Source organism: Thalassophryne amazonica, chromosome 2 (assembly GCF_902500255.1).
Source record: "Thalassophryne amazonica chromosome 2, fThaAma1.1, whole genome shotgun sequence".
NCBI classification, from domain to species: domain Eukaryota; kingdom Metazoa; phylum Chordata; class Actinopteri; order Batrachoidiformes; family Batrachoididae; genus Thalassophryne; species Thalassophryne amazonica.
The window spans coordinates 143,860,116-143,886,024 of record NC_047104.1 but is presented as its reverse complement, the minus strand read 5'-3'; the positions used below and the strand labels follow the sequence as shown (position 1 = coordinate 143,886,024).

The 25,909-nt window shown below is 40.5% G+C and overlaps 1 protein-coding gene and 1 long non-coding RNA gene across 3 annotated transcripts in view; both read left to right on the top strand.

The window, feature by feature from the left end:
• Positions 1-25,909, top strand: part of lrp4 (low density lipoprotein receptor-related protein 4) — a 353,204-nt gene that overhangs the window by 64,618 nt on the left and 262,677 nt on the right. The gene's annotated exons all lie outside the window — the stretch shown is intronic.
• On the top strand, positions 11,848-25,593 carry LOC117532203. Its single transcript, XR_004566810.1, has 3 exons — positions 11,848-11,989; positions 14,777-14,781; positions 25,583-25,593. It is a non-coding gene; the product is annotated as an uncharacterized LOC117532203 (long non-coding RNA).

Genomic DNA, 25,909 nt, shown 5'->3' with positions numbered 1-25,909 from the left:
TTTTATTTATTTATTAATTTTCTTGCGTCTGTTTGAAATGGAAGACATGTCATGTAGTACTCAGATTAGGTCTATGATTCATTGCACCCTCTGCTGAATGAAACAAGTACTGCATATCTGCCTCATTTTAAGCAGCAATTTAATTTGTGCTTCAAAAAGTGATTCTCTTATAAAATTAAACATTGCGATATGGAGAGTATCAGTATTTAATTTTTTATTTATTTATTTATTTTTGTCAGGGAAACGGCATCACTGATCATAATCACTGCTTTCTAAAATGCTGTTAAATTCACTGTGTTGAACTTGATGGTGATGCTTTTGAAATTATTCTTGAGTTGCGAGGATGAAAGTATGCTTATTTTTAAAGGCCTGTGCAAATACTATTTCTGCAATATTTATTATATTCCATTTAAATTCAGTTTTTTATTTTTATATATATATATCCATGCCATCATGGCTAATTTGTCTAATATGTTTAATACAAATTAAAAGTATTAAAAGAAAGTACAAGAGCTGATGTAATTGCTTCACTGTGTTTATTGCAGACTAAAAATGTACAGTTTGTTCAATGGTAAAAATGCTTCATCAACTTATTATTATTATTATTATTTTATTTTAGCTATTTTTTTTTATGCCCAATCAATGTTTTTCTGGTCTTTTGAAACTCACTGCCTCTTCAGATTCTCAGTTAAGGCAAACCTACTAGAACAAACATTTCTGTTATTTGCATCAGCAGTAGATTTGCACATCTATTGTTGGACAGACTTTGAAAAGCACAGCATGCTTTCTCTTCATCCACGGCCTTTTAGCCAACATTAATTGTATACGTGATTTATTATAATACTAAAGCACAAAAGAGCCTTATTGCTGTTTTTAGTTTGTTTTAATTACTTGTGTGTGTGTGTGTGTGTGTGTGTGTGTGTGTACACCCGTGCAGAAAGGAGAATGTGAAGATTTGCAGAATGCAGCTTTTGCATCTTAAAGTTGTGGCTGAAGTATTTGTAGTAACATGTTCTTGTTGACAAGACCATAAATAGTGTCATTTTTCTAGTAGCTTAACTCATTTTTATGATGGCAACCCCTCAAAGGAACACTGAGCTGTTCTCGTGTGACGTGACATGCAGCTGTGAGCATCAAGTGCTGACCTTGTGGTCATGAGCAGTCAGGCTGTTCTGCCACAGAGCCAGCTTTCAGCTCGGAATAGCCCTCATCACACAAACGCACAAACTGACACAAACACAACCATCAGGCTTCGTTTGGATCAAAGGTGGATCATAATCTGAAATTAGTCACATACTCAAAATGAAAACACATTCTACACATGTTTACATAGTGGCTTTTGTTTTGTCTAAAATGCTCACTTAATGTAATGCAGACTGCAAGACTGCACTTTGAACAGCTTTACTGTGAAATGAAGCACAACTTTGACCAAAATAAATGTTTGCATGATGATCACTGTGATGCATTCTTTATCAGGAGCCAGGTAGAAGTTTACTTTAGTCAACTGCATGGAAACCAATAGATTGACTGCTGGGAAAACATTTAAAAACCAAAATATGAAGGAGTAATTTTAAAAAGTATATGAGATCACATGCATTAGTCTGTATGTGTGCACAATATTTCAACAAGTTGTTCTTGTTTTTATTTATTTCTTGAGGTAGACAGACTGTAATGCTCGGGAACTAGTGTGTGTGTGGGGGGGGGGGGGGGGCGGCAGATCCCCTTTCATGGACCAACAAAATAAAAGCCAAATGCTGTCTCTGAACCAGCAACAAGTGAGTCAGCTCGATACTTTCATACCAGACCACAATTCAGTAACATGCAGCAAAGGTGTTCACATTTTTAGCCGCAGACATTTCAAATGTTCTGTGATTTGTTACCATAACGTCACAACATCACATTCAACACTGTACAGTACAAGCTTAAATGGATAAAAACAGGTTATAAAGTTTCTTTTCTTTTTTGTGTGTGTAAAATATGCACCAAAATGCAGGAAATGCCCCCTTAAAAAAATCCTGGATCTGCCTGTGTGTTTTTTTATATTTTATATATATATTTTATTTTATTATTTATATTTTATTATATATATATAATCAACCTCTAATTTGAGGTGAAATTCCTGTTTGGTTTTGTCTGTGGGGACAAATGTGTATCTACCTGGGTTTCCACCATCAGTGCAGCTGTTTTCTTTGTTGCTATGGAGTTTGGCGTCATGACGTCACAGGAAGTCTTTACTAGGAGCTGTCAGAAAAACAAGGCAGTACTGATCAGAAGACCTGATGATTTCTGAGACATACGATTCTTATGGATTTCAAACTCTCCTGAGATTTTCACCATTTTTGGTGATTTAGTGGCTTCACTAAATTTGATTTAGTGGCTGAGGCTAAATCGGACAAACAACTCGCCCAGGATTTTAATCAGTTTTATAGTAGATTTGATACACTAAATTTTAGTGATGAATTATTTAAACTAAAAAATGATTTGCGCTGTCCTGGTTCTCCACCTTTTGATGAACGTTCCTTGATCACCTTCTTTAAACGTACTAAAGTTTAAAAAAAAAAAAAAAAAAAAAAGTCCAGGACCCGATAATATTTGTGGTCGTTTGCTGTCTTTTTGTGCGGAGCAACTAGGCCCCATTTTCTTTTATATTTTTAAACTGTCGCTTGCTCAACAAAAGGTTCCAAAGAATTGGAAACAGAGCATAGTAATACCTGTGGCTAAAAACAAGCATCCCAAAGTTTTAAATGACTTTAGACCGGTAGCCCTAACATCTCTTGTTATGAAGGCATTTGAAAGACTTATGAAACATGAATTGCTTTCACATGTAGAGTCATTACTAGATCCCTTCCAGTTTGCCTATAGGGCTGGCTGTGGAGTTGAGGATGCTACTGCCACACTTTTAAATCTTGTTTTTAAACACCTTGAGGGCAACAAAGCACATGCCAAACTTTTATTTCTTGACTTTTCATCTGCTTTTAATACTATCCAACCTCACATTTTAATTGACAAACTTGTGAATAATTTTTCTGTAGATTTTAATATTGCTGGTTGGATTTTAGATTTTTTTAACAGACCGATCATAGAGTCAGAGTAAATGGGTGCGTGTCAGACACCCTTTTGTCCTCAACAGGATCTCCTCAGGGCTGTGTCCTTTCGCCACTTCTGTACATATTGTACACTAATGATTGTCAAAGCCATCACGAAAATCGTTTTATTTTGAAATTTGCAGACGATACTGTCATTGTTAGTCTCTTACATAATCATGAGAATAATCATGGCCCGGTGGTGGAAGATTTTGTAAAGTGGTGTGTTAAGTCATTTACAATTAAACGTGGCTAAAACAAAAGATATGTCTGTGGACTTCCGACGACAGCTCACACCAGCTCAGGCTACCTTCATTAAGGGCCAGCAGGTGGAGTCTGTGGAAACTTATAAGTATCTGGGGACTATAATTGATCACAAGCTAAACTTTAATGTTAATACTGACATGTTGTGTAAAAAAGGGTCAACAATATTTGTTCTGTCTTCGTAAGTTGTCTTATTTTCAAGTGGATAAGACTATTATGATTCTTTTTTACAAATCTTGTATTGAGTCTGTTTTAACCTTTTCTATGTTGTGTTGGTATGGGAATCTCAGTCTTAAGGCTAAAAATTCACTGGTTAAAATAGTGAAGGCCTGTGGAAAGGTACTGGGAGTACCACAGAGTACATTGTCTGACCTATACCACAGACAAGTAAAGAGGAAAGCATTGAGTATATTGTTGAACTCTGCTCACCCTCTTTTTAGTGATTTTCAATATTTACCTTCTGGCTTCACGGCTCAGGTTTCCCTCTGTGAAGGGTAACAGATTTAAGTTCTCTTTTGTTCCTGCAGCCATTGCTGCTCTGAACGCAGGCCAAGGAAGGAGTTAAAACTGGAATCATTTTAATGGATTGTATTTTAATGTTTGGACTGTAATTGTTTGTGATGCTGCACCATGGTAATGGTATTGGTGTGTGTTCTGTGTGTCATGTGCTTTTGATGTATTCTCAGGCTGCAGAACTGGTTGCCCCATGGGGGACACAAAAATAAAGTGAATAAAGTCAGAACAGTCTACTACTCATTTGTTTTTTGGTGGTATTTCTCCAGTTGAGGTGTAGGTACCCATCTTCTTTTGGCTCCATCTCCACAGCTCTGTCTTCTCATTCTTGTTCATCCCAACAGCTTCCAAGGTGGTTTGTTAAAATCTGTGTGTGTTTCAGTTCAGATCTTCTGCATCAGTCTCACAATATATCCATCCAATAGTCCCCAAAACCTTTCCGCTCTCGTGCTGGTACTACAGATGCTTTCATTCCTGTGTTAAATCTCGTATTAGATTTCTAATTGAAGGTTGAATGTAAAGATGAATACATAGAGAACAGTCAGCTAAGCCTATACCACAATGTAGAAATCGGCATGGATCAGCTAAACAAAGAGCAGTGAGGAGTGTTGGTAGTTAAGCCTGCTGTTATGCATCTTCCAGTATGTTGTGGATGCTGTATTAATATTTCCTTGCTTGTTGTGTTTTGGGATCTGTGTGCCAGTGCCAAGTCATGGATAAATGGATGGTGCTGTGGCCTCGTTTGCTGTGTTTACATTTTAGCAGAAATTTTTATTCCAGTGGGATAGAGCAGTGCCTCTTATCTGCAAAGTGATGCGGGGGAGACGGAGAGAGGATCAGAATGAAGTGATGCTAAATATAATCATACACATTGAGCTCTTGTATATGCTTCTCGCTCCCAGTGTAGGCTTCATGCTCAGATGCAGAGTGAACGATACGTACCTGATTTAACTCTGCTGAGAACATCTCTGTGTACCACTTTTTTAATCAAGTTATTCCAAAAAAAATTCTCTGTCTGCTGATTTGTGTATTTGCTTTCTTGATCTTCTATTTATTGTATTAACACTCCAAGTCTATTTTTACTTGGTGGTTCATTTAGAAGCTTGAGCTGGTTTTTAAGGAGAGTGTATGCACATCATCAACCCAGCTATGTAACGTGTATCTAAATATTAGGGGTGCCGGAAAAAATCAATTGACGCCTGAATCGCGATTCTTATTTATTACGATTCTGAATCGATTTTTAAAAAGCTTTTTTTTTTTTTTTTTTTTTACATTTTCTTACTTACTCCCTGCGTGTACTGTTTGTCAGGCAACGGCTTCCATACTACAGCATCCCTGCGAGGGGAGGGTCCGGCGTGCTTCAAACATTCGTGAGCTGCAGCCTAGCATGGCGGACGAAGAGCTAATTCAGCCAGCACCGTCTTTACTGAAGGCAAACGTTTGAGCGCATTATGGATTTTATTATTTGCTGCGTAAGAAAGAGCTTGACATGACTTATGCAGTGTGCAAAATCTGCAAAATGAAAGTGAAGTGCTTAAGAAACACGTCAAATCCGCAAGCCCACATGCAACGCCATGACCCAGAGCTAAAAGGAGCAGAGTAGCAGTATCTGCCGACTACTGACCAGCACTTCGCTAAACTGCCAGCCAACTCTGAACGAGCAAAGCAGATAAGTAAATTTCCATCTACTAGAATCACTTGATTAACCTTGTAAAGCTGCATTTTCTTAAACATAAACATTTTTAAGTAATGTAACTGTTTCTCAGAGCTCTTGCAATCGAAAATTGATTCTGAATCGAATCGTCACCCCAAGAGTCAGAATCGAATTGAATCGTGAGTTGTTGTACGATTCACATCCCTACTAAATATTGCATCATAAACTCTGCACTCATCTTGAGACCAGGTTTTTGGTGGCCTATGGTGCAATCACTTTCTGCTGCCATAAGATAGCATTGCACCAGAAACTAGTAATGACAGTTGTGCCACGCTGTGTGCTGGGTGAAAGATGGCAGCCTAAAATATGAACCATTACATAGAATGGATTAGGGCTGCAGCTAAAGATTATTTTGATGATTGATTTTATCAGACATTCGGTGTCTATACTGGATCAGTCTTATTGAAGTACTAGTATAAGACGTCCAGTATGTGCACCAGTAATCCTGTCCCTGTATTTTCAATATGTCAACAATGGCTGTGGCAGGCTGTTAAGTCAGCTGCTTCTGCACCAGCTTAGTGTTGCGAAACCGGTTTGCATTGTTACTGGGTCTCGCAGTACAGTGTCAATGCAATGAAGAAAAGTAACACATCTGCAGTGAGTTTTGCAAACACATTTGCACTTTGCTTTGCAAACACATTTGCACTTTGCTTTTCTTTCAAAGTCTGTGTACATCCTCTGGCTGTGTTGGTGCGGCTAAAACAGCAGCTAAAAATAGAGCAACACACCTGTGGCAAGGTTTAAAAAAAAAAAAAAAAAAAAAATGACACTGCTTTGCTCCCCCTCCCCCACACACATATGCCCAAAGTGTCTTTCTGAGGATGGCACAAGATAAAACCACAGATACAAATTTCTTACCTGTTAGTTAGCACTTTCCACATAAATGCACAAGTTCCCCATTCTTCCTACTCACAGCCTGTAGCTACAAACCAAGGGTTTGAGCAGACAGAAACATAATTAAATCACCCATCCCCCCCACAACACCTTTGGAGTAAAGGTCTGCTTTTGAAAACATTTTTCAGATTACTACTACTGCTACTTTAAGTCCCTCTGGCTGCTCGTTTGTTTTGACTCAGGGCCGCCATTTCAGATCCACAGTGGATCTGCATGTTGATTTGGCACATATTTTTCACCGGATGCCCTTCCTGATGCAACTCCACATTAGGGATGGGTATCGAGAACCAGTTCCTTTCGGGTATCGTTAAGAAATGATTCGATCCACCGACATCAATAAGCTTTTTGCTTAACGATTCTGTTATCGGTCCTTCAGAGTGGCCGTTATTTTGGGGGGTGTTTGTCAGGAAAATGATCATTTCTCTACATTGATTACAGACCCTGCAGCGGGTCTGTAATCAATGGTTGAACATGCAAGCCCCGCAGTCAGTTTTATTATTATTATATTTAAGTTATCATGTTTGTGAAGCGTTGTGTGTTGCCCAAAAATTAAAAAGTGAAACACTCAGTGCGAGTCTAAGCAAAACACAGAAGAAAGCGTGGACTTTTTTTTTTTGAGAGGATCTTTCAAAAACTGTTTGTCAGTGTAGCCGGGGACAGAGCTGTGACTCGCCCTGCCTCTCACACCAGGCAGAGAGAGAGACAGCAGCCGGCCGGCCAGTCAGTAGTCACTCCCCATGTAGAGCGGACCATGTGTTTTTTAAAAATGAACAAACACACAGCTTCACTTTAAATGTGCAGTCTTTTTCAGATGATCAGCGTGGACCCTCTTTCTCTTAAAAGGCTTAATTTTACTCTGTGTGTCACATTGGAAAGTGGTAGCTTTAGCCGCTAATTTGATTAACGTTTACACGGCTTATGGGCATGCCCTAGTCGTCTTCTGTATGTTTCTGGAGATATTACAGTGCCACACACAGGCCTGGCATATGTACTACAATGTTAAACGAAGCTTCGAGGCACAGAATTTGCCTCGAACATTTTCTGTAATCTAATTATTAGTTACTTGAATAATTGTTTCAGCCCTATAATCAATAAAATTGATTCCAAAAATAGTCGATAGCTGCAGCCCTAGTTTAGCCTAGTAGTACCCATGAACATTAGCTTTATTGGGATATTATATGAACTAAACAAACAGCTGTTCTGCAGGCAGTCAAGAAAAAGAGTTTCCTTATGTCTTCTTCAATACACAATTTTTGTTTTTTTTTTCCCCCTAGAATACAGAATGTGTTGTGAGCGGTACAGCGTGGGTTGTTCTCAATGTAACATCATCTGGAGACTTAAAGGGGAAAAAAATCACTTTTTGTAGTCTTTACTTTTACCCTGCAGTGACATGTTAATGTCCTGATTTTCTTTTAGTTGCCACGTCACGTTTTTCCTTAGGTGTTTGACTCATACACACATCAAGTGTGAAAATATTCCAACTTATTCAAAATGATTGATTGCATCATTGTAGCATTGTCTGTTTTAAATTCCTTTCTTCACTCATGGTGTGTGTGTGTGTGCGAGAGATGGATATAATTTCTCCTAACATAGGTAACACACCCGTGTCTGTATCACAGTGTTGCTTTGCCAGAGACATTTCTGAACTGTTGCCCAAGGCCTTGGGACAGCGTCACTGATTGCAACATGAATGTTATCTACTGTACTGGAATTAGAGTTGAGCTCATCTGAGATTTTAGATGAGGTTGGTGTTTGATGGAAGAGGATTGGAGGTTTGCCATACTCTGCCTTCTTCAGTTGGGTCTTGCTTTCTGATTCTTTGATGTAACCTTATCGGCCCGACATCACTGCACAGGAGGAACATGATGTTCTGCTCCAAGTTTGGACCAATTGGCTTGATTCTTATCATGCCAAGAAATGAGCTCTGCTTCCACTTTGGCACTTTACGTCACGGCCTCTGGGCACGATTGTTAAAACATGGTAAATGGACTGTGTTTATATAGCACTTTTCCATCTGCATCAGAAGCTTAAAGCGCTTTACAGTTAGGCCTCACATTCAACCATTCACACAGACACACTCGTACACTGATGTCAAGGTGTAAGGTGCTCACTGCACACCGGGAGCCACTACAGGATTAAGGACCTTGCCCAAGGGCCCTTAGTGATTTTCTGGTCTGGTTGAATTTTGAACCGAGGATCCTCTGGTCTGAAGACCAACGCTTTAACCACTAGACCATCACCTCCCCAAAATATGTTCTAAGAGTGCTGTACCACAAGGTAGTACAGTTGTGTTCAAAATAATAGCAGTGTGTTTAAAAAAAAAAAAAAAAAAAAAGTGAGTAAAGCTCCAAATCCTTAACATTTATTTCTATATACCTGAATGCATTGGGAACGCTGCACAGTCTATTCCAAATCAAAACAAAAGAAAAATGCATCAAATGTGATATTACCTTACAGAAAGTCCGGGGAAAAGGAATATTAGACTGTTCAAAAAAAAATAGTGTCTGTATTTTTCTTGACATTTGCTGTATAAACTGTAAAATGCTTGAAGATTTATTTTTCCTGTGAATCACTGAACTAATAATTGGTTGTCTAAACACTGTGAGAATTGCACCACTTCTGTGTTGCATGGAGTTGACCAACCTCTGGCACCTGAGAACAGGTATTACAGCCCAGGATGATTGGTCTACATTCCACAATTCCTCTGCATTTCTTGGTTTTGCCTCAGAAACAGCATTCACCCCACAAGTTTTCTGGATTCAGGTCCTGGATTGGGCTGGCCACTCCATAACGTTAATATTGCTGGTCTGGAGCCAAAATGCTGTTTGCTTGCTGGTGTGTTTGGGGTCATTGTTTTGTTGACACACCCATTTCAAGGCCATTTCTCTTTAGGTCAGTCAATATGTTCTTTGGCAAATTGTAACCTCTTCAGCACGTTGTTTGTTTGTTTTTCCCCAGCAATGGGACTTTGTGGGGGCTTCTTGCTCATAGCTTGACTCTACATAGGCATCTACTCACAGGTAACTTTAGACCAAGAGGTCTCAAACTGATTCTAGAGGGTGCAGGTTTTCTTTACAACCATCCACTCCACCAGGTGATTTCACAGATTAACTGATTCCATCTGCTCAAAGTGATGTTAATCAGTGAAATCAGCTGGTGGAGTGGGTGGTTGCAAAAACCTGCACCTTCTTGGCCTTTTCTGGAATCCATTTGACACCTCTGCTTTAGGCTTTCTTTGATCACCCTGGAGCTGATCATTGGCTGAGTCTTTGCCATTCTGACTATTCTTTGATCCATTTGAATGGCAGTTTCCAGGTCATTCTGATTTTGGTTGCCATTTTAAAACATCTGACATCATTTTACCTGATCAGCCTATTGTTTTCTGCACTTCTCTATATGTTTTCCTCTCTTCAGTCAACTTTTTAAACAAAGAACACTGCTGTTCTGAACAATATCTGGAACAACCCATTTTAATTTAACACTTGAGCAGATGATTACACAAAGGTCAAGGTCAACAAAAACATGGTGTGACAAGCTTATAAATGAGTGTGGTTTGGGAGTGATAGAATAGCAACCATAGGAAGTTGTTACCGTTCAGAAAAAGTTGGAGGATTGAAGAAACAAATCATCACAGGTTTTTGTAATCAGAACACTGCACACTAAAACGCTTGCATTTACTACTAACATGAACTATGGGACATGGATATATCCCAGAGTGCAGAGCGAGCAGTGTTTGCATCAGCCCTGATGCTCTTCTCCAACCCCCCCTTTTTTTATGGCTGATATGCATTGTCTTGAGACAATGATTTGAGCAACAGCTTTCTGGCGCTCTGTTTCCAGAGTGTTTTCTTTCTGTATGTGATGTTTCAGAGAGTCTTGTGACCCCAAGCAGGGGAGGAATCAGACCCTGACATGTCAATTATGTTTGACTTTTCAGATTTGTGGTGGTTTTGTCAGTTTGTCCAGCAGTTTACAGACCTGCTCTGCCTCTGCATGTTGTGCTGTCTGTGCTAATGCCACCCCCCCCCAGGTTTTGGACTCTGGGATCGTTGGAGCGGAGCAGAGGTTGACCTCTCCGAAAGCGGGGCTGGTCTCAGACACAGTTGTGATCATTGTTGCTGGTAGTTAATGATTCTGCCCCTCTGTTTTAACCCTCATTCTCCTTCAGTTCCGCTGCCCTCTTTTTATAGAGTTAGGAAATGGCAGCCCCGAATGGACATAACTTCCAGGTCAGCAGACTTTGGGTAAGAGGTCACATAAGGATTGAGGTAACCTTAAAGATGGGGTAAGTTTTTTTTTTTTGTTTTTTTTTGTGTGTGTGTGTGTGTGTGTGTAGCATAGTGAATATGAAAACTCCTCATGATCACCGCACACAAAAACCCATGCACAGGGGAGCGTGTGTACAGCGTGTACATGAGATGGATTTTAAAAGTCTACCATAGAAATCTGAAAACACGCATGCTGCCTCTCCCACTCGCTTATCAGTGTTTGATTTTTTTTTCCATCTTTTTCTTTTTTTTTACTGTTAGATCTATTATATGATTTTGAGCTCACTTTTTTTTTTTTTTTTTTTTATCCCCCCTCACCCCCCACAATGCGTGAGCGGGCTCGCGTCATTGCCAAGCAACAATACCGGCCGTGACAGATCTGCACTTTGGGTCGCACAGCATCCCATCTGACTTTCGCCAACTCCCCTCCACGTAAGCACACACATGCTTTACATCCAAGTGCCCTGCTGGGCTGTGGTTTATGGTACTGAACTGCGGCCACACCCCCCCCCCCCCCCCCCCCACACCCACACACACACACACACACCACACACACACACACACACACACACACACACACACACACACACAAACTGTTTCCTGGTCAGCAAGCCCCCCCGCTTCCCCCATTGCTGAGGTGACAGGAGGGAATCATCCAGCTGGATGGAACTGTTGTGTTTCTCTCCTGGGGGCTTTGATCCTTTGCCCTTCATCCCCCAAATCAGGTCCTGTCCTGCCATCTTGGATTGAGGCGGGGCTTTCGTAAAGGTTGCTCTATGAGAGAACTGGTTGGCCCTGGTCACACTTGAAATTTGCAGTGTACATCTGTTTTTCTGATAACTAGACACTATATGCATAGTTGCTTAACCACAACATTTCTGTCTCTACATGTCTGACAGTTGCTTGTGGTGATTTTCTTTTATTTAATTGTTATTATGAACAAAGCAGATGGTCACCCCACTGAGTCTGGTCTGCTTCTTGTCCAATGATTCCCCCCATAACCCTTAACTAGAATAAGTGTGGTCATAGAATGAATGAACATTCATTTATGCATCTTCGTGAATGGGTGAGGTGGATGCTTATGATCCGTTTACACTGGACTTTCCAATGCAGTTTAAGCCAGATTCAACCCGGATTTCTTTCTAGCCAGATTGCATTCAGACTTGTTTTACAAATCTGGCTCATCCTACTAGGCTGCGTTCAGACTGGAGTTTGCAGTCTCCCTCAAGCCACATCCTACACCAGAGTGGAAAGTTTGGGTTCTCTGCAATGGAACTGGAAATGAATACCGAACAATAATCTTATGAGTTTTATCCCAGAGACTTCTTTGACTCTAGCCTAATTCTTGACATCGTAACAACTTTCCTTGCTTTCCACAGCTTGTCACTAGTGGCCATTTTGAGTAATAAATCTATAGAGTACATGTACAAATAGTAATCACAAGATTGTTTAATGCCAACACACTGAGCCTACTACCTGTGATTCAGATAGAATCCATGATCATTTACAAGAAAAACACAGATGGACATGCGGATTTCAGTGGCAGATCCAGGGATCGCACACTCACCCCCCCTCCCCCCCCATGACATTCAACATTGTACAATAGAAGTTCAAATTAATAAAAAACAGGTTATGAAGTGTCTTTTCTCTGTGGTTGTATTTTATGGTGAAATATGCACCAAAATGCAGGAAACGGTACCTAAATAAATGTGGATTTTGAGGGGAAAACTGCACGGGGAAGAACTTCTCTGCACACAACTTTCCAGTCTGGATCCTGTGACTGTTTTCTGACATTTGGACAATCACGGGTGCGTGCGTGTTTCTGTGTGGTGATAAGGTCCCACACAGAAATTGCTTTACTGGAGAAGACACTGTGCACGGATGTAGTCGGACGTCCTAAGTAGACATGGGCCGATAACCGGTTTCACGCTATACCATGGTATGAAAAAGCCACGGTATCAAAACCACTAAAAGTTGCCGTTATACCGTCCCTACGGTATGAGCAGGTTATGAGAATTCTTGACAGGCTGAGCGGAGGCGCCCGCTGCCGCCCTTGACCCTGGCGCGCACCTCTGTCTCTCTTTACAAATAAGCAGCTAACGTTAGCCTAGCTCTGCATCATAGCTGAAGGAGGCGAAGCCTGCACTGAACTTTTCCCTCCATCTAAAAGGACCAAATTAGCTTTTTCATTTTATTCTCTGCAGAATAGCCCTTCAAGCCAAAAACAGTGGCAACAAAGCACCGTAGCTGTGGCCTGTGTCGGATGTGGAGCGATTCAAGGTACCTGCAAAGGATTACATGGAAGGAGTAAACTTGATCCCATCTTTGAAACCACTGAGAAGTACAAGCGGTGCACTCGGGTCGTGCTTGTGGTCGACCAAATTTCTCTCACAAACATGTCAAGAAGGACAAATACATCTATTCCAAGCACTTTCTTGGTGAAGCTGGGCCAAGTATTGAGCATCCGGAGTTCCGGAACTTCTTCCACCCATGTTTCTCCCTCAGCAAGTAAGTCATGTTTCCCACAGGGCAGATGCTACATGTCTAAAAGAGTGACTATTACTTTGGTATTTTCTCCAAAGTTATCAGTGGTTTTGTGCTCGTAACGGTAGACATCGCGTCAATTAGTGTGCCTGAATCATGCACGCTTCATATGCAAATAGCCATAATGTAGTTAAAGCACATTTTAAAGCTATACATAATACCGTGAAACTGCGGTATTTTTGCCCATGGTTATCATACCGTCCACATCTCATACCGGCCCATGCCTAGTCCCAAGCTCATCCTACATACACGTCCAAATTCAAGTCATGCATGTGCGTGCGCATGGGGTGCTGCCAATGATTAATAACGTACATCTTGATGGAATATTTAACTGCAGAGAGTTGACTACTTCAAACAGGTGTGTAATTATGTGATATTTAAGAAAGGAATTGATTTATAACCTCACAAATTTAACTTTTAAAGCTCACGTCATCAGCCTGCAGTCTGTCACTGCAGATGACAGCAATTGTGCTGTGGCGGTTTTCTGACACTGACATCAGAATGAGCACGGGTGCATGTTCGCGTGTATGTGCTATGTGTGTGTCTATGTGGTGACACAGCAGAGGAAAAAAAAGTTTGAGTACTTTACTGTGGAAGAAACAGAGTGCACAGACATAGTTTGACATCATGGTCCCAAACTAGCCGGATTCCAGATGCATTTGCATTGAGACTGCAGTGAATCCGTAGGTGGACTGAAAAGAATACGTTTTAAGCCAGATTTCCACTGTTCAACTTCAGAAACAAACCCCTCTGCAGCTTAAAGCAGGATATGGCTCTCTCCAGCTTAAGGCAGATTGCAAACCTCAGTCTGAACGGAGTCTTCATGATGTAACCTGGTCTGCAGCTACTGTTGTCCATATCAAACCACTCATCCTACACAATAGTTAAAACGACAACTGTAAGGTTAAATTATTTGTTAACCGGTAAGTTTGTAGGTGCCTCATGTTGTCCGAGGAACATATTAATACATTTGCTCAAAATTGTGCAAATGTCTTTCAAGGTGACTGCATGTCGTCTTGTTAGACTTGGTAGCTTGGTGAGCCATTGTGGAGTCTTGGCTAAGCTAGCCAATCTGGCTACTACCCAGAGCATCAGATCACATGCACTTAAAAAAATATATTTGTTGTATCCATTTCTGTGAAGGAAAGCAGTTTCTTTCAAAGTTGGAGGAAATCTGCAGAGGAATGGTCTGTTTGAAGAGTTTCAGTCAGGTTTTAGAATTCATCATAGTACAGAAACAGCATTAGTGAAGGTTACAAATGATCTTCTTATGGCCTCGGACAGTGGACTCATCTCTGTGCTTGTTCTGTTAGACCTCAGTGCTGCTTTTGATACTGTTGACAATAAAATTTTATTACAGAGATTAGAGCATGCCATAGGTATTAAAGGCACTGCGCTGCGGTGGTTTGAATCATATTTGTCTAATAGATTACAATTTGTTCATGTAAATGGGGAATCTTCTTCACAGACTAAAGTTAATTATGGAGTTCCACAAGGTTCTGTGCTAGGACCAATTTTATTCACTTTATACATGCTTCCCTTAGGCAGTATTATTAGACGGTATTGCTTAAATTTTCATTGTTATGCAGATGATACCCAGCTTTATCTATCCATGAAGCCAGAGGACACACACCAATTAGCTAAACTGCAGGATTGTCTTACAGACATAAAGACATGGATGACCTCTAATTTCCTGCTTTTAAACTCAGATAAAACTGAAGTTATTGTACTTGGCCCCACAAATCTTAGAAACATGGTGTCTAACCAGATCCTTACTCTGGATGGCATTACCCTGACCTCTAGTAATACTGTGAGAAATCTTGGAGTCATTTTTGATCAGGATATGTCATTCAAAGCGCATATTAAACAAATATGTAGGACTGCTTTTTTGCATTTACGCAATATCTCTAAAATCAGAAAGGTCTTGTCTCAGAGTGATGCTGAAAAACTAATTCATGCATTTATTTCCTCTAGACTGGACTATTGTAATTCATTATTATCAGGTTGTCCTAAAAGTTCCCTAAAAAGCCTTCAGTTAATTCACAATGCTGCAGCTAGAGTACTGACGGGGACTAGAAGGAGAGAGCATATCTCACCCATATTGGCCTCTCTTCATTGGCTTCCTGTTAATTCTAGAATAGAATTTAAAATTCTTCTTCTTACTTATAAGGTTTTGAATAATCAGGTCCCATCTTATCTTAGGGACCTCGTAGTACCATATCACCCCAATAGAGCGCTTTGCTCTCAGACTGCAGGCTTACTTGTAGTTCCTAGGGTTTGTAAGAGTAGAATGGGAGGCAGAGCCTTCAGCTTTCAGGCTCCTCTCCTGTGGAACCAGCTCCCAATTCAGATCAGGGAGACAGACACCCTCTCTACTTTTATGATTAGGCTTAAAACTTTCCTTTTTGCTAAAGCTTATAGTTAGGGCTGGATCAGGTGACCCTGAACCATCCCTTAGTTATGCTGCTATAGACGTAGACTGCTGGGGGGTTCCCATGATGCACTGTTTCTTTCTCTTTTTGCTCTGTATGCACCACTCTGCATTTAATCATTAGTGATCGATCTCTGCTCCCCTCCACAGCATGTCTTTTTCCTGGTTCTCTCCCTCAGCCCCAACCAGTCCCAGCAGAAGACTGCCCCTCCCTGAGCCTGGTTCTGCTGGAGGTTTCTTCCTGTTAAAAGGGAGTTTTTCCTTCCCACTGTTGCCAAGTGCTTGCTCACAGGGGGTCGTTTTGACCGTTGGGGTTTTACATAATTATTGTATGGCCTTGCCTTACAATATAAAGCGCCTTGGGGCAACTGTTTGTTGTGATTTGACGCTATATAAAAAAAAATTGATTGATTGATTGAAATACGAGGTCTAGCCGACCTTTTTTTTTTTTCAAAAACCTGATGGATTTAAATCAAGCGTGCTTGCATGAGCCAACCTTGAACATTCGTGCGCATGCACAAATTTTTTCACGCGTGTCGATTGCGTCAGTTGCTGGCAAGCAGCATTTGTGTGAGGTCGTGTGTAGTGCTCTCGGCGTTTTTTCATTGCAAGGAAAATGATGGAACGACTGGAGCAGCGCTACTGCATCAAATTTTGCCGGAAAGGTGGAAACTATTTGGAAGATTCAGACGGCTTTCGGTGGCTTTACAGTCGTGTGACTAGCCGAGAAATTGTGGAAGAGGTGGGCATCATTTTTCGGAGTCTAGCATGTCCTGTGAGACTTCAACACGAAGTTGCTTTTGCTCTGCCGTCAGCAGCTTCGGCACGAATTTCACCTCCACTCTTTTCATGGCCAAATCTTCTGTCACAGTGGAATGTGCCGAAAAAGTGCTGATGTCCACCTCTTCCGCAATTTCTCGGATAGTCACACGACGGTCCCGCATCACCACAGGGTTCACTTTGGCAATGACCTGGTCATTTCAGCATGTTGATGGCCGACCGGAGCGTGGCTCGCTCTCCACCATTGTGCGGACGTCTTTAAACTGGTTGCCCCGCTCCTTAATATGAGTGATGCCCATAGCATCGTCACTGAAAGCCGTCTGAATCTTCCGAATGGTTTCCACCCGGCTGTCGCCCAGTTTCTGGCAAAATTTGGTGCAGTAGTGCTGCTCCAGTCGTTCCACAATTTTCCTTGCAATGAAAAACCGCAGAGAGCACTACACACAACCTCACACAAAGGCTGCTTGCCAGCAACTGACGCAATCGACAGGCGTGAAAAAATTCACGCATGCGCACGAAGGTTCAAGGTTGGCTCATAGCACACGTGATTCAAATCCATCAGGTTTTTGAAAAAAAAAAAATAAGGTCCGATACTTTTCTAACAGACCTCGTACATGATATGTGTCTTAGGATAAGCAGGTTAATTTTAGACTGTTTATTATTGCCAGATTAGCAGCGTCAGAGTGGCTTGCAGTTGTGTCATGACTACAGCACTGTCACCACAGTTGAATTCATTACCAGTTACCCGCACAGAAGACTTGAGTGAATATTCAGCCTCACTAAGCAAATACCAGTAAACATTAAATTTAAATTTGGTCTGAAAATTTGCTGCCAGATTGTGATCAGCTGTTTATAGACAAAGATGATGTGTATACTTGCGCTAGGCGATGTAAGAGCTGGGATAAGGTGGAGGCCCTTTCTCGACATCAGCTGCCCCCTGCTCTCCACCCACCTACTTCCTTCCCTGAGCTTTTCTTTCGCTACCACTTGCTCCACATTTCCCTCATCTCCAGAATCCAGACCGTCTATAAGCCCAGACGTGTCTCTGGGGAGCAGAAAGAGAAAGCTCAGGCTCCCACATTCTCCCCTCCCTCAGAAGCCCCTGATCCCAGCCCCATTTTTTAAGGCTTTAATGCTGACCTGTCAGCTTCTCCCTCTTCCCCAGACTCAATGCAGTTCAGCCCCCTCAAAGACAATTCCACATTGGGCTTCTGTTTGAACAGGCCCCGCCAAAGGACCCCTTGTGCTGTCCTTTGTGTGCTCATAAATAAGATCAGAGTTAAAGTCCCTGTGCTCTTGTGTCTAGAGACAGGCCCTTTGGGCCTGAAGGACTAATGCCACTTGGCAGGCCGATCAATCACATATCTCCTCCCATAATATTGAACAGCTATGCAAATGCCCCTCTATAGCTTCCATATAGACATGTTTAAATCTTCTTTTGATATGTTTGCATGCTCGCCTATTTTTCTGAGTTAATTTATGAGTCAGTCTTGCTTTAAAAGGAAAGTCCTTCATAGTGTATCAACGATGTAATAATTGCATTGCAGTAGATGACTCGTATCGGCTAATATCAGTTTACATGTCCCAGTTATCAAATGGATGTATTAACTTTTGTGGTGGGTTTTTTTTTTTAACCAAATTCCCAAAATGTTGACAATCAATTACATTTAAAGGGCATTAGAGCCCATACGTCCACATAATTCCGTCCATAATGTTCCTGTTCTTGCAGTAAAAATTATACTTTTCTTCTAAATTTCCCGAACCACCTTCTATATTTACACAAACTCCAATTTCATTGATAATTACGTCATGCCTGGCTCAGCCTTTTAAAAAAAAAAAAGAATCAGCAAAAATTCAGAATTGTTCATATATTCATAAAATCATTATCTCAAATTGTTTGGTTGACATCCAGACTATACTGTTTTTTTTTGGGGGGGGGGGGGGTATATAATAGCGCTTGACTAATCCTGGACTCCAGCCAACCCTCAAATGGGGATAAGCAAATGCTTAGTGATGTTTAAAAGTTTTTATATATATATATATATATATATATATATATATATATACAACTATCACAGATTTAGACTGGTTTGTGAACAATATTTGAGGGAAATGGTGATATTGTTTGTGGAAAAAGTTTTAGATCTTTGAGTTCATCTCATACAAAATGGGAGAAAAACCAAAAGTGTTGCGTTTATATTTTTGTTGAGTATATATATATATATATATATATATAATTGCTTGTTTTTGCTACAGTGATATAGTACAACACACATGAATAAAATCAATTTGTTTTGGAACCTTCAATCAGTGAATATTTCACATTTGTGCTCAATAAAGTTACTAAAGAATTATTTACATAATATTGTGTGGGGGAAATGTTATAATAATCAAATGTTTGTTTCTTATCAAGGAAATTGATGCCAGATTTTTAACTTGTGGTTGTTTGGCTGTTCTACAGTAATGGTTACAATCAATGTAAAATATGGCCACATTTCAGCCCACCACTTCAAAAAAAAAAAAAAAAATTGTTCAGATTTTAATCTTGTTACTGTACAATTGACCTGTTTTCTTTGTGTTTCACTGTCGATTAAACGGCTTTTATTTGATTTTTTAAAAACCTTTTTAAACAAGGATATATTCCTATAAATAACTGTGTGTGTCTTTTGTGAACCCATTCAGACACTAACTGAGACATCAGTATTTATTGAAGCAATTACTTTAACTTTACTCTGCCAAGGGATTTATCATTGGCAAGTCATTTCCCAATTTGTTTCCTTGTATACGGTGCATCCAGAAAGTGTTCAGTACTTCACTTTTTCCACATTTTGTTATGTTACAGCAAATTTATTAAATAAAAACTAAGAAAGAAATCATTCCCATCTTTGCTCAATACTTTGTTGATGTACCTTTGGCAGCAATTACAGCCTCAAGTCTTCTTGAATATGATGCCACATATTTCTCTTTGCAGCACCTCTCAAGCTCCATCAGGTTGGATGGGGAGTGTCTGTGCACAGCCATTTTCAGATCTCTCCAGAGATGTTCAATCAGATTCAGGTCTGGGCTGTGGCAGGGCTACTCAAGGACATTCAGAGTTGTCCTGAAGCCACTCCTTTGATATCTTGGCTGTGTGCTTAGGGTCATTGTCCTGCTGAAAGATGAACCGTCACCCCAGTCTGAGGTCAAGAGCGCTCTGTAGCAGGTTTTCATCCAGGATGTCTCTGTGCATTGTTGCATTCATCTTTTCCTCAGTCCTGACTAGTCTCCCAGTTCCTGCCACTGAAAAACATCCCCACAACATGATGCTGCCACAACCATGCTTTACTGTAGGGAAGGTGCCTGGTTTCTTTCAAACATGATGCCTGGCATTCTCGCCAGAGAGTTCAATCTTTGTCTCATCAGACCAGAGAATTTTATTTCTCATGGTCTGGGAGTCCTTCAGGTGCCTTTTGGCAAACTCCAGGTGGGCTGTCACGTGCATTTTACTTGTGATTGGCTTCCGTCTGGCCACTCTACCACACAGGCCTGATTGCTGCAGAGATGGTTGTCCTTTTGGAAGGTTCTCCTCTCTCCACAGAGGAATACTGGAGCTCTGACAGAGTGACCATCGGGTTCTAGGTCACCTCCCTGACTAAGGCCCTTCTTCTCCAGTCCCTTGGTTTAGACGAGTGGCCAGCTCTTGGAATAGTCCTGGTGGATCTGAACTTCTTCCATTTATGGATGATGGAGGCCACTGTGCTCATTAGGACCTTCAAAGCAGCAGAAATATTTCTGTATCCTTCCCCAGATTTGTGCCTTGAGACAATCCTGTCTTGGAGGTCTGCATGCATGGTTTGTGCTCTGACATGCACTGTCAGCTGTGGGATCTTATATGTAGACAGGTGTGTGTCTTTTCAGTTCATGTCCAATCAACTGAATTTACTCCAGATGGACTCCAGAAGTTGTGGAAACAGGATGCACCTGTGCTCAATTTTGAGCTCCATGGCAAAGACTGTGAATACTTATGTACATGTGACTATTTTTTAAATAAATTTATGAAAATCTACCCCCCCCCCCCCCCCCCCCCCACAAAAAAAAACTTTTTTTGCATTGTCATCATTGTGTGCAGAATATTTAGGAAAAATTGAATAAGGCTATAACATAACAAACTGTGGAAATGGTGAAGTGCTGTGAATACTTTCCGGATGCGCTGTATCCGTCCATTTTCCTCATCTGTATTGGCTCTGGTCCTCTCACATGTGCACTGTATCTCTTTCGTGATGTTTGAGTCTCATTTCAGCATGACATAAATACATTCATCCAAACAATTATATTCATGTGCTTATGCTCTGTGCCACTGATTCACCACACCAGACTCTCCCAGACTGAATGATGTCCCCTCCACAAATATGCCTTAAACTGATTTACACCAGATTTATTGTTGTGAGCTGGTTTTCATCACCTCTGGTCCAATGATAACATTGCTACATTTAAATAAATTTCAACAGATTGTGGGCAGTCTCTTTGTAAATTCACAGAAAGTTGGATTCAAAGTGACTACATTTAAGTCATTAATTTTGAATGGTTTTCAAAAACCACATAAGCATGTTTGGATCTTGGACATGGACTCTGGCTCATTGTGAGGAACAGATTTTAAAACAGTTTTATGACATTAAAAGATAAATCGGTTAATTAAAATAATTCCACACTTTCCCCAGGAAATGCATCAGTATAATTTAACTAATTAGCTGTAACCTCACAGTTTAATTACCTGTCAAAAATCTAACTATTGAAGATTTACAATGTCAGCACTAATACAAACCCCTTAATATTGAACATGATGGATGTCTTTAGAGCCTTGATTTCATAAAACCAGTCCCAAGTAAAATTGTACTTGTGAATGTGAATATATCACGGTAAGATTGAGCTTTCAGTTATTTCTTTAAACTGTTATTTTTCTGGGGCAGAAGTACTGTACAGCATATATCTTGAAGAGAAAACACACCCAAGAATTTGGTAAATGGGTTTTCATTTATTTATTTTTTTTGTTTTAGGACGCATGCACTCATTTCTTGGATTTGTTTGTCGGTTTGGACTGCCGTACATCTTACATATACAGACTTGTTAAAGTAATCGTGGCAGTTGGCTTAAACTTAACCACAGATGACATACAGTAAATCAGACTGACAAAGTAGATTCTTTTCATAGTTTTTGACTAGTATTCCATCTACGACCCGAGTAGCATGTCAGATTTCAGTCTATCCTCAACCCTGGCCAGGAAGCCATCTATGCCGTTTAAATCATGCCAGATTTATGAGTAAATTTGGCTGTAGCTGGGATCTGCTTAAACAATTGTCTGTCCTAAGAAACAAATAAAAATGAGTTTCCTATTCCAGTGCCTGGATGAGGAGTCACAGAGCTGGAGGACCTCCACATGTCTGTTCACTGAGGATAAGGAAACCAATTGTATGAAAGATAATTAAAAAGAAGGAAGGAATGAGAGGGCATTGGTCGAGAGTGGAGGAAGATGTAGATGGAAGAAAGTCCAATGAAAAAACACAGCAGACACGAGGAGGCAGAAAGAGACGTGTGTGTTATAATGCATTAGGTTTGAGGAACCTGAGCTTTAACCAGAAACTGGATTACACAGTATCACTGGTAGTTCAGTTAACATTGTATTATAAACATATTTGATTTTGTTGACAGCAGAGAGAGTCTAAAGTACATAACTGTGGATGTTGTTCTTGAGGCTGGATGTTAGTCAGATGTGACAACAGACTGTTTGTTTGACAAGTTTAATACATTGCTTTTTGTGTGTGTTTTGGCTTTCAATGTTTGTACGTCTCCAAAACTATTTCCACTTTGCTTTTGCCTTTGATACTTGTCGGCACTCACTGTTTGATGGTTTAACACATTTTCCATAAATCATCTGCAATGACAGCTGGGAAATAATAACTTTAGATTTTCGGTTAATACTGTTAGAAATTCTCAGGTGGTGCATTCATGTGTTCAGCCTTAGCAGGTTTCACTTGTCAGAGAATGACCTCAGGCTATTGTATTATTACCTCAGATATTGTGTATTTGTATCAGAGAAACTTGTGTTTTGGAATAAATGAGTGACACCCCATGCGTGACACCCTGACTGCACCCCAAGTGTTTGAAGGAACGATACCACAGGTCCTTCCTTCCTGCTGCTGTCAGACTTCACAACCAGCACTGTTCCCAGTTGACCTCTCAGATCACTCAAATCACCAAGATCCTTATAGTAACAATTTTTCTGACTCCCATGTGCAATAATACTTGGTGAATAACCCTGTTAATGTGGCGCCAGTAAAACTAATTTGCGACGTAAAATCCAGCATTAACATCTGCAACTCATCAGACACAAGGGGGTTATTCCCATTCTAATCCAATTCCATTGTTTGCACAGTTTATTTTTCTGTAAGTAATTCAGCCGTCGAAGCTTAACGGCATCGTCATCACTGTACCAGTTTCTCTCGCTCTCAGCTGACAGTGCCATTACAAACATCTGCGTAGCATAGCGATCGGAGCACATAGTAATGCATCAAATCTGAAATGGTCAAATATTTTGCCACCGTCAACGTGATATTTTATGGTCGGAACTCTCACACGATTAACCAATCAGATTTGTGGAACAAATGTAATTGGATTAGAATACACATTCTTGTGCAATAATGAATTGTACAACATCACTTGAACACTCATGCAATATTACGAAGCATTGTTTTTTTCTTGCTTGTAAATGGTGTATTCTACAGTATATATTGTTGTTGTGCACAGAATTTAACATCTGTGTGTTTTTGGTATTCATTTTCTTTTGCCTTATTTTTGCATACTTTGCACAGTTGTTCTGTGACCGTCCCTTTGCTGCTGTAGCATCGTAAATGTCCCCGCCGTGGGACTAACAAAGGATTTATCTTATCTTATCTTAAATCCTACAAGGGTGGAAGTTATAGAACCACACAACAGTGACTGTTAAATCATTTATATATCAAAAGAACACAATACTGTCATTGTACCTGTGCCACTGTGGTTATCATTTACCAGTGAGTCACAGGATCATATCCACAGTAATGATCAACTAAAAAAAAAGGCATCTTAATGAAGAAAAAACTGGAAAACTGGGCCCAACAGTGAGTTGACTTCAAGATAACTTGTTATCCCTGTCTATCAGTCAGCACCCACCACCAAGGAACAACACCAGTTGCCGTGGTGTCCTTTCCCAACTGCACACCTTTCTGTGGAGATGTAGGACACCAACACTGAAGAGTAGTCAAAATAAACGGCAGTCACAAGCAACCGCAATAACAATGCCACAGTTCCAAAACCATACAGATTTCTAAAACAAACTTGAGGTTTGTCCACATAGTTAAGTCAATGCTATTTGCTCATCTAAAATCCTTAGAGCATGAGCAACTGAGAATGGTGGAATTTTGGCTCTTACAAAAAAAAATTTTTATATAACCCCATTTGGACAGCTGAAACTAAGAGGAAAGCCACACAATGTGCAAATTGTGCTTTTGAAGTGTGGTTGCATGAGGGCCAAATGCATTGAAACCATGTGTTCACCAACTTGAACACAGTCTCACAGCTCTTTGTCCAATTTAAGGTTAGATTACTTCTGTGAAGGCTCTCAATTGTCCAGGTGGTTTCCATAGTAGAGAAGCTTGAATCTTTGACTGGACTGGGTTGTTTGACGCGAGGACGTTTCGCTTCACTACCAGAGCAAGAATTTTAGTTGAGGAAGCTTCTGCGATTTGAAGCGAAACATCCTCGCGTCAAGCAACCCAGTCCAGTTAGATTACTTGAAAATTCAGCAAAAATTTGGTAGAGCTACATGTGTGAAATAAATGTTCTAAGATGGCTAACGAGGCAAATTTGTAAGCCAGTATTCGCAAGATTTATGTTTTTTATATTTGTAATTCAGTCACTTTGGCCACATTTCAAAGAAAAATGCTACAAAGTCAGGAAATTGATTACGAAAATGTTTAAATTGCAGGTGGCCTACACCCTATGTAGAAGATTCAACTTAATATAAATTGGAGACTATAAGGTGGTGGCATAGGAGAGCATGTGTAGATAGACCACTTCAGATGGTGGTTTGTGAAGTGATTTTGGAGGTGAAGTTGGTGTAAGCTGAAGGAGTGAGACTGTTGTGTGAAATTCATGGAGGAGGTAAAACAGGCACTGGCTGGAATTGAAGGGATTCTGGACAAGTACGATATGTGGCGAGGAAAATAACCAGGAAGGTACCTCCACCTCTACCTCCTGTAAAGATGCTGAGTTTTTCTTTTAGTAGTGGTGAGGGTGGACGTTTTCAGAAATGAACATATCAGAGGCACATATCACAGCACAGATTGGATGGTTTGGACACAAGGCCAGAGAGGTGAAATTGAAATGTTTGGACGTGCAGAGGAAGGACCTGGGATATCAAGGGAGAAAAACACAGATGATGAAGCCACCAGGCAGGAGGATAAGAGAGGCCAAAGAGGAGAGTTATAGAGGTGGTGACAGAAGATACACAGGTGGTTGGTCTGACAGAAAAAGATGCAAAGGGATGGTGTGAGATGGAGACTGATTATCTGCTCTTGTGCCCCTTAATGGGCGCAACCAAAAGAAAAAGATCAAAGTCCACCACAAACGAATCAGTTCATCCACGGTCTTTTTAATTTGGTGAGTTACAAGATAATGGAATTTATTGTTTTTGAGTTCTCATCAATCTCCAATTGATGGGTGATTGCCATCCAGGACCCAAGGCAGTTCCATGGTGTCTTGGATGCGATAAAGCATGGCACCAGTGCATGCTGCCTGACTTGACTTGAGTTATCGTCTACACAATATGGTTAGGATGGACTAAATTCCTTACTCAACCATTCATTGACATTGTTGCTGTGGAAGCCCTACGCTGTTATACCAGTGCAAGGGAAAAGGCATGGACTTGGTCCTGGTGATCAACTGCAAACCTTTGTCTTATTTTACAGTAATTCTTTCTCCCAGCCAAGGTGATGGTGATAGTGACCAAGGTGATGGAATGCTGTCATAAAAGTGGGTGATTCTTCACAGACTAAAGTTAATTATGGAGTTCCACAAGGTTCTGTGCTAGGACCAATTTTATTCACTTTATACATGCTTCCCTTGGGCAGTATTATTAGACGGTATTGCTTAAATTTTCATTGTTACGCAGATGATACCCAGCTTTATCTATCCATGAAGCCAGAGGATACACACCAATTAGCTAAACTGCAGGATTGTCTTACAGACATAAAGACATGGATGACCTCTAATTTCCTGCTTTTAAACTCAGATAAAACTGAAGTTATTGTACTTGGCCCCACAAATCTTAGAAGCATGGTGTCTAACCAGATCGTTACTCTGGATGGCATTTCCCTGATCTCTGGTAATACTGTGAGAAATCTTG